Source organism: Trematomus bernacchii, unplaced genomic scaffold (assembly GCF_902827165.1).
Source record: "Trematomus bernacchii unplaced genomic scaffold, fTreBer1.1, whole genome shotgun sequence".
Taxonomy (NCBI): domain Eukaryota; kingdom Metazoa; phylum Chordata; class Actinopteri; order Perciformes; family Nototheniidae; genus Trematomus; species Trematomus bernacchii.
In genome coordinates, this window is record NW_022987648.1 from 17074587 (window position 1) to 17083373 (window position 8787).

Below are 8787 nucleotides of genomic sequence, written 5' to 3' on the forward strand. Positions count from 1 at the left end.
CATTCTGAAGATGTTTTTATCTAAAAAGAAACCCCAATCAGATTCAGCCTCATGGCCTCAAATTTTTGAAACTCTTCAAAATCACAAACATGACACAAGACTCCTGTTTGTCCAAATGGTATCTAAATTGTTACATGGCTAAGTGTTCATACATGTTTTTGTTTGAAACATCGACCCAAGCAAACGTTTCTTTTTCTATTTACAAGGTTTGGGCCAAGGACCAAGTTGTTGTGTTGACAGGGAGTATATCTCAATGTTCTGCCAATTGGACTTCATTCAGGGAAAGTGGGACAATAGCGCCTAGGCATTTGTCTTGATACATGTGTGTGAGGTCAACTAAATAAGGGATTGTCTCCTCTTTTATCTTATCTCAGATTCTCAGGCACCCCAAACTGATCACACCTCCTTCTGAGGGGACTTACATTAAGGCAGGGTGAGCAAAAATAGACTGATGCTCCTCAGCTGTTGTCTCTTATAAGCACAGTAAACCCACCCACTGTCCTTTAAGGGCCTGCGTGTGTGTGTGTGTGTGCCCCCTTGTAATGCACCTAGCTCCTGGTCTCTTCTTCTGCTGCACATATTTTACTACAGAAAAGACTGTGTGTGTGTGTGTGTGTGTGTGTGTGTGTGTGTGTGTGTGTGTGTGTGTGTGTGTGTGTGTGTGTGTGTGTGTGTGTGTGTGTGTGTGTGTGTGTGTGTGTGTGTGTGTGTGTGTGTGTGTGTGTGTGTGTGTGTGTGTGTGTGTGTGTGTGTGTGTGTGTGTGGGAAAAGTCAGTGGCCTTCTGCATGGTTTGTTTGGATATACGTTTTTATCATCCACATTAAGTTTCAATCTCAGTTTTGTTCACACATGGGGCACAAGGGCTAGATATCAGCAGCGGACGTGAGAATAGGGTCACCACTGACTTCTCACATCAGCCGATAATAGTATATGAATAATAGATTATAAAAATGAATTTTGAATGACTGTTTATCCCCCAAGCTTGAAAGTCGATAAGTGAACCTCCTAAATATCTTTCAAAGTTGCCACTTGATTCATCAGCAAATTCCTCTCGCATGATTTTCAGCAGATGACCCAATCTCCACCAAGATATAACCCTTGTCACTGCAGGCGATCTCATTGTGTTGAGGCTTACAGTTCCCCTGCTGCACTGATTCCCTGTAGCTCTGATAGGCTGTGAAAAGCATTAGGCCCTATCCTAACTCTCTTCATTACAATATTCATCACTGTACTGGAATGTAATGCGCCATAATAAATGAATCAGTGTCTGTCTGACTGGAAGGAAAGAACAAATGAAGACATAATGTAATATCAATGGCACTTTGAGGAAGGTGAACGACTGAATTAAAGAATGAAGGGAGACAGGGAGAAAGGAAAGGGAATAAAAGGCATTACTTGGGCATTTGGTACTCTCCTGGTATAACATCGCCCCATGTATAAGTCCTGAGCTTATTATTACTGCATGTTTTTGAATTATGCCATGACAAACCACTTAAAATAATAACTGTTAAAATCAATTAATTAATCAATCAATGAGCAAATGGCCTCTACTTACTCATTACTTATACAACCTACAATAAGTAAAGTTGCAGTCTGGCTTTCTATGCCTGTCGGCCGTCCTCTCCCACTGAGACTTTAAAAAGATCCGCTGGTCATCAGTGCTCTCTATCTTTTTTTCTCTGGGGTTCGGCGCTATCTAGGTCAACCAATGGAGTGCTGAGTCATGAGTTCAGGAAGTAAACAACTAAGTAGACCAGCTTGCTGATACATAATTTAATTTGGCTTTGATGTGTGAATAAAGTCTTTCTCTCAAGTTCTGAAAAAATGGTTGCATTCTATTAAATGATATTAGTTTTTCCATTATCTGAACTTGACTTGTAATTTTTCTAGTTACAGTACATTTTGTTTTTGTTCTAACTTTAGTCAGAAAATCTGAGAGGGATATAAATTAGTGGAGGGAGACCATTCAAGGTACGAAGGTGTTTTTACAGAGGAGCTACTTATTCGTACTAAAAATAAGTCTGCTCGTCCCCGTCAAAGTTAATTCTAAAAATTGAAGACAGGGATAAAGAGTTCAGACGGAAACAAAGAGCTATCCTCAGAAAAACCAAGACTTTCAATTACGTACTTCATGACCTCATGGATCCAGACAGGATGAGGCTGCAGGCTCATAAAATGCTGGTTTATCGCAAAAACAGATTGTCCAACGCAGACTTCTTAAAATCAGCTTTCTTGAATGTTTCCTGAATTGAATTAATACTTTTCTTACTAGTGTAAATGCAAGATCAAATGTGCTTATTGCATTAGTTGCATGGCACACAAAACTATATTCAAACACATACTAGAACTCTTGGTTGTGGTATTGATTATTTTTGTCCTGTCTTTGATGTTTTTAATTCAAGTAGATAGGAATATACATTCATTAACATAAAGCCACCTTATCTAAGTCTTGCGATACAAAATCAGATGGTACATACAGTATGTAAAGGGACTTACAACTTGGGGAAGTATTTAAAAAAGTAACAGTGGATACCAACATGTTTTCTTTATTAACATGTAACCTGAAATCTCAATCTCTCCCTGTATATTATCTGACAACAATTATGCTCAAATTATTAGATTTAAAGGCTCATTATTGCACACATAAACTCATGACTTTCCTATAGTTTGACTTTGAAGAAGATGTGCTCTCTCAGCCTGGGGCCCCGGACGAGGACATTGGTGTCTATTATTGATCCGAGGCTCCAGCTCTCCATGAGGTCAAGGCCTGCCTGGACAGATGACAGCCCGGGGCTCAGCAGCTCAGTGGGCGGCCATGGCAGCGATCCACGGGGCTGATGGTTGGATGGTCACAAGGATATTTTTTACTTTGTGTTAGCTTTGCGCTTAGTTGGAATCTAAGTTATTTGAGATGGAGGGCTGTGAGAGGGTAATGTATTAGATCTGAATTGTAGCAGTTATGCTAAGCAAACAAACCTCCATTTGGGCCGTACTACCTTGTTCTGTGACAATTAAATTATAAGATATTTAATTATATTTGTAGCTTGTAAGTGTATTTTAAGATGATTTTAGTGGCTATAATGAGAGAGCATGATTGTACAAATATGTGAGTGGCCCTGACACACCAGGCAGTCACCAGAGAACTCGCCGACATCCGACACCGACAGATCCATCGACGAGTTCTCCTGCGTATTGGCCGTGTGTCGCACTGAAATACACCGCTTTACTACAGCCGAGCACGTACGAACTGCGCATGCGTGAGTGGCAATAACTCTCCTTACCAGCAGGCGGCGGTAGTGTGTATTCGTCATTCAAAATAGGCAACAACCGGAAGACAGAGAAGAAGAACAGACTGATATACAAACAAATAGCGGGTGCCGTTCGAAACATGTTTTAGAATATAAAAATACATGCATGATGAAATGAGCACATAAAGTGCAGACATACTATAAAATCACAGTTAATAGACCTGCATCTGATGATCGCAGTGTTCTGGCGGGTGTGTAGTTTGAGTCAGCAATGTAATAATGGCCACTTCTTGCTAAATTTACGATGAGATGAAAAACCGGACTTGACCAAACAAATCACGGAGCTCTCAGCAGAGGACAGCCGGGGACGCTCCCGCCGATATCAGAGATGTCCCTGCTATGTGTGGAAGGTAAGAGAGGACATTTAAATCGTTTGTTTACGTCCCTCACTTCCGTTTCGCTTCTCATTTGCTAGCTGAACAGCTCATCAGAGTGGTTTCTTGGCCCGATAGCTTGTGTCCAACACCCGGCCGATTCAACATGTTGAATGTCAACATTCATTGAATGTCAACATGTTGAATCGGCCGGGTGTCGATCGTGAAAGGCCAAATAAGGCGTGTCACGGCCGAGGGTTCGGGACACACCAAATTAACTTTGGGCGACAAGGAACCCGTTTTCGCCCAACAACGCAAGACGGCCGATATCGGCCTGGTGTAAGAAAAACGGTGGAATTCCCAATAGAGTGGCGAAGTCCCTCCCCTTCCGGTTGAGCCCCATGGGACCTTATTTCGGAAAAGTTATGCATTGAAGTCAATGGAGAGAGAAAGATTATCTTTCGATCCCGTTTGAATTGTGCCACGAATTACACATATGATGTTTGTCAATTTAAAAGATAATTTTGCAAGTCAAAAAAAAAAAAATGTGCCGTAAAACTGTGAAGTAACACATTTGTTTGTGTGAAACGCTAAATGAACTACATCTCTGGTCAACCACACACGTCACCAAGATGGCCGTCACTACTGTCTTGTCAACAAACGATTGACTATCACCACAATGAAACACGTCCTGAAGAATGTCATGCAAAGCTGCCTGCCTACCTTCCTTTGATTCTCTCTGAACTGCCTTGTCGTTTTAATGTTTAATGTCAACCATTTGTGCAGATAGCATGAAGTAGAAAAGATCGCCGATGCTAACGTTAGCGTTAGCATTTCTCCCCCGGAATTAAATGGTGTATTATAGAATGATCACACCGGTGACAGTACTATTCAAAGGGTTCACGAAATATGACTACTACTCTTACTGTTTAACATGTTGGGTTACTTAATGTTACTTCATGTTAAGGCTAATAAAAATGACAAGGCTGTAATGCTAACTAACGTGCTAGCTACTAGCTAGGTAGCTAACTTGATCAAGCCACTCCTGGTCGTTTCATCAGACGGGAAGCAAAAGAACGAGCAAGACCCATTGCTGGTATAATAACAACCTGGTACTAAGCACACAGGCATCTTGTTAAAGTTATCTTATCTTAGCCAGCGCCATATAGATAGATTATATCTATATTGCGCTGATCTTAGGTATCTGAATGGTGGAGGTAAACAATTGTGACATCACTTACGCGACTCTGGGATTTGTAGTCTTTCTAGTTACGTATTTTTCATAGTCTTATATTTCAACAGTTTTACGACAAACTGTGACTTTTTTGACATGGAAATGATTTTTTAAGTTTGACAAACATCATATGTGTAATTCATGGCACAATTCAAACGGGATCGAAAGATAAGTTTTCTCTCCCCATTGACTTCAATGCATAATTTTTCCGAAATAAGGTCCCATACCCCGGAAGTAAGTGTGAGGGACTTCGCCACTCTATACAGAGAGTGAGTTTTCATTCAAGTCATTCTCAAACAAGGTTTTGATGGGTTTTTTGACACTGGAAAACAGGGTGCAGTCCTGATGCAGACACTAAAGGAGATTCATCTGTTGTCAGTCGTCTTGGGGTTACCTTGGGGAATCTGTGGTGAAAAATTCCAGGGGAAAACAACAATGAGTTTTGATTTTGAAAAATGTGTACTATATGTGATGGAACTGGCCCTATAATGAAGATTATTTTATGAGGTTCAATAGTTGATTTAAATTTGTAAAAAGGTAACAATCACCGGTTGGGTTCTCTCTACAGTGTGCAAAACCAACCTCTTTATATTGTAAAGTATGCTGCTATGAACCAAATAATATTAAGATAGCAATATAAAGATAATCTATTTCAGCAGTAACACATTCAAATGGAAATAAACTTAAAATGTTTTAATCACGTTGTTTTATGTTTATCCTGGTGGATTGATGTGAAAGAAAGGAATATTTCGATATAGTTGACAAAATAGCTTAACATTAACATTGTAGGCTCATGTAGAAGCTGGTTAGGAAGTGGAACACAGCAGGTGATTTTATTTTTATGGAGAAATTGACAATTTTATTACATTCCACTAAAAAGGTTGTGTTATTACGCAACACATAACACATTAAACAATCATTATAAGCTAGTGGTTGAGCAGTTACTAAGAACATGTTAAAGCCAAAAAATACAACCTAAACATCCTACAGAAGTGTCATTTAGCATGAGTCTGGATCTCGACCAGAGTTTTAGTATCTGTAAGACTTACGGCGAGAGTTATCTACTAAGGTGTTCAGCAGTAATTCATGTCATCATCACTAGAAGTTATGGCAGCAGTTAAAATTGCATCTGGAAGCTTGAAAGAGGGGGATTCACTAATGAGATGCACAGATAGCCACAAACCCCTGTTGTGTTTTTCTTGAATGATATACAGAGCCTGTGAGTAATCTCACACATGGAAAGCACAGAGAGCCCCTGAGCTATTGACCCTCAGGCTAGAGGAGAGATGAGGAAAAAGATTGAGCAGTTAAAGAAAAATGGAGTGGAGAAGGTTAAAGGGGGTCCATCAGTGAGCTGGAGGTCTATTATCTGCAGATGTAGCCATTATATTATCACCACAAGGCAACAGTAAATTGCTGCTGCAATACTATTTAACCCATAGGAAGAATTATTTAAACAATATTTTTAACAAAGGAAAACATCAGAAGATATCTGGCAACCAGTTGTTTTCAGTTTTTTGTTTCACTGATTCTATTCAGATGTAACATAAACATACATACTAAAAGGGTTAGGAACAATATTTCTCATGGGAACAACCATACTGAAATAAAATCGATCACAGCAGTGTTGAGAATGAGCAAACAATGACCTTCAAATGTTGTAAAATAGACAAAAGACTCTTTCCGAACTTTATGGTTGTGATGTCCTGTTCTTGGAGCTTCTCGGAACAGTTTAAAAAGGTGCTCCAGGCTGGTAACGGAAGGACAGAGCTGATCAGAGACAGAGGGGGTTGACAGGGGTTGAAGAAGAAAATAAGTGAGTGTGTTGAAGAGAGGTGTGGGGGGTGGGCAGGTGGTGACCCTGGAGGCTTGACGTCTGGTGGCCTGCAGTCCTTTACATATGCGCCTCATAACAGGGGCTTTAAATCAGCATGAAACACCAATACACACAAAGTGGCACTTAGAAAATGGCAATAACAAAAGCTCAAGTGGGACATTCCTTTTCTTTTTTCCCATCACACCTCTCTTTACCCCTTTCCTGTTAGTCAGCTTCCTCTTGTGTGATTCTGATTATTGCTTGTTCTCCGTAACTGTTCCTGCAATGACAGCTTATTAGCAGGGTTACACAAGATTTCATTATATTCTGTGGCACACTCGAACAACGTAAATGACTCAATACTGTGTTAACTTGCTCTAATTAGACCCATGAATTACTTATGAAAGATAGTTTAATTTCACCCTGTATTTTCATGGTTCCATTCACAGAGATCAGATTTATTTTCAACAAAATGAGTTCATATAATTAGATTGATATGTTTATAGTCATTTCATTTGACAGGCAAAATGATCTGACAATTAAGTTGCCCATCTCTTATGTGACAAAGATACTTCCCTTATTACAGCAGTCTATTCAATGTGGAATACATTATTGTCTTTGCCAATCATTTTAACTTTCTGTCATGTTTTTTATAAAATGACTAATAATATTCACTAACTTTTGAATAATTGTGGGTCATCCTGCCTTTAATAATGGACATTTTGGTTAAAAAAATAGTTTATTTGGTTAATTGAAAAGATTGATAATGATAATGAATTTTTTATTACCTAAAATGATTTATTCATGTATTTTTTATATTGTATGTATCTGTTACTTATTTCTGCATTGGGCTGAGACCCAACATTCCTCAGGGGCCACTGTGTCCTTTCTCTGCTGTGGCCCCTCACAGACAAGCACAGCAGTACTTTTGTTATTGAATCTGGTCCCGGAGTGAAACTACAAATCACCCCAGTTTGCCTAGAAACTGTTGAGCAACCTCCAGTTTAAACAAGCACAGACCAAATGTAGTCTTTTTAATTAACTTATGCTTTGTAGTGACTCTTAGCTGCAGCTATTTGGGCAGTCAATTACTCCAAGTGGTGCAGTTCAGCGTTCAGGTCCATAAAGTCCATTCGCATGGAGGTGTGAGTAAGCTGTCGTGCTAACTAGCTCAAACACTTCAGGCTGTTTAGAGGTTTCTTCGGCTCCCTCCAGTCCCTCTGGTCTTGTTTCCCATAGTGCTCGTAGCCTCAAGCTATACTGGAAATGCAAGATGCTTTGAACTATTTCAGCAACAACGTTGAGTTCAATACTGCAAAATGTCCCTTTTACTGCAATTAGCACTAGCATGGTATAAGTGGGTCTAAAGTGTTTCAAATAAAAGTGTGCAGACTTGTTCTGTCTGTGTTGCTGTCCAACATGGAATTATTTTGGCTCCATAAAAGTAAAATGTCTAATTTTTAATTGCCGAAAAACGGTAAATGTTTTACTTTATTGATGCTCCAAGGAAATGTTTCTGTTCTGTAATCTCTGAAGTGCAGCCAGTGGTGCACTGCTGAGTATTAGCACCAAGGTGGGTGTTTGCTGACATGGGCTATATAAACCCAAGTCATCTGGTTGGAGGGCAGTCTTCTTTAACAGCCCTGTACTGAGATTTTATGTGAGACTAACTAAACTATATCCTACATATACTCAGGGACACCGAATGATTTGTTGCAAAAGTGGCCTGTAATCAGAATGATTAATTTTGTGTTCCTCGAAAAGGTCAAAAACAAAACATTACTAGGCCCTCAAAAGTCATAGGTCACAGCTTGTCCAATAAACTGATTCTGCCTCCGAACACAAATCAAGACTGAGCTGACACCTCTCTTAAATGGGAAAGAAATGGCATTTCCCAGCTTGGCACAGTAATTTAGCTGGTTTACCTAAGAGTGCTAAAAGTGGCAGAATGCCCACCAGCCCAAAGAAAAGGATTTGGAAAGGCTTACCGAGGTTTTCTATGGACACATTTTGAGGGCTGACTAATTGTATGTAACAAGACTGACAACTGGAATGGAAAGAATAACATCATAAATGGCATAATAATGGAATAAAAGATGAATCAGGGACTTTTC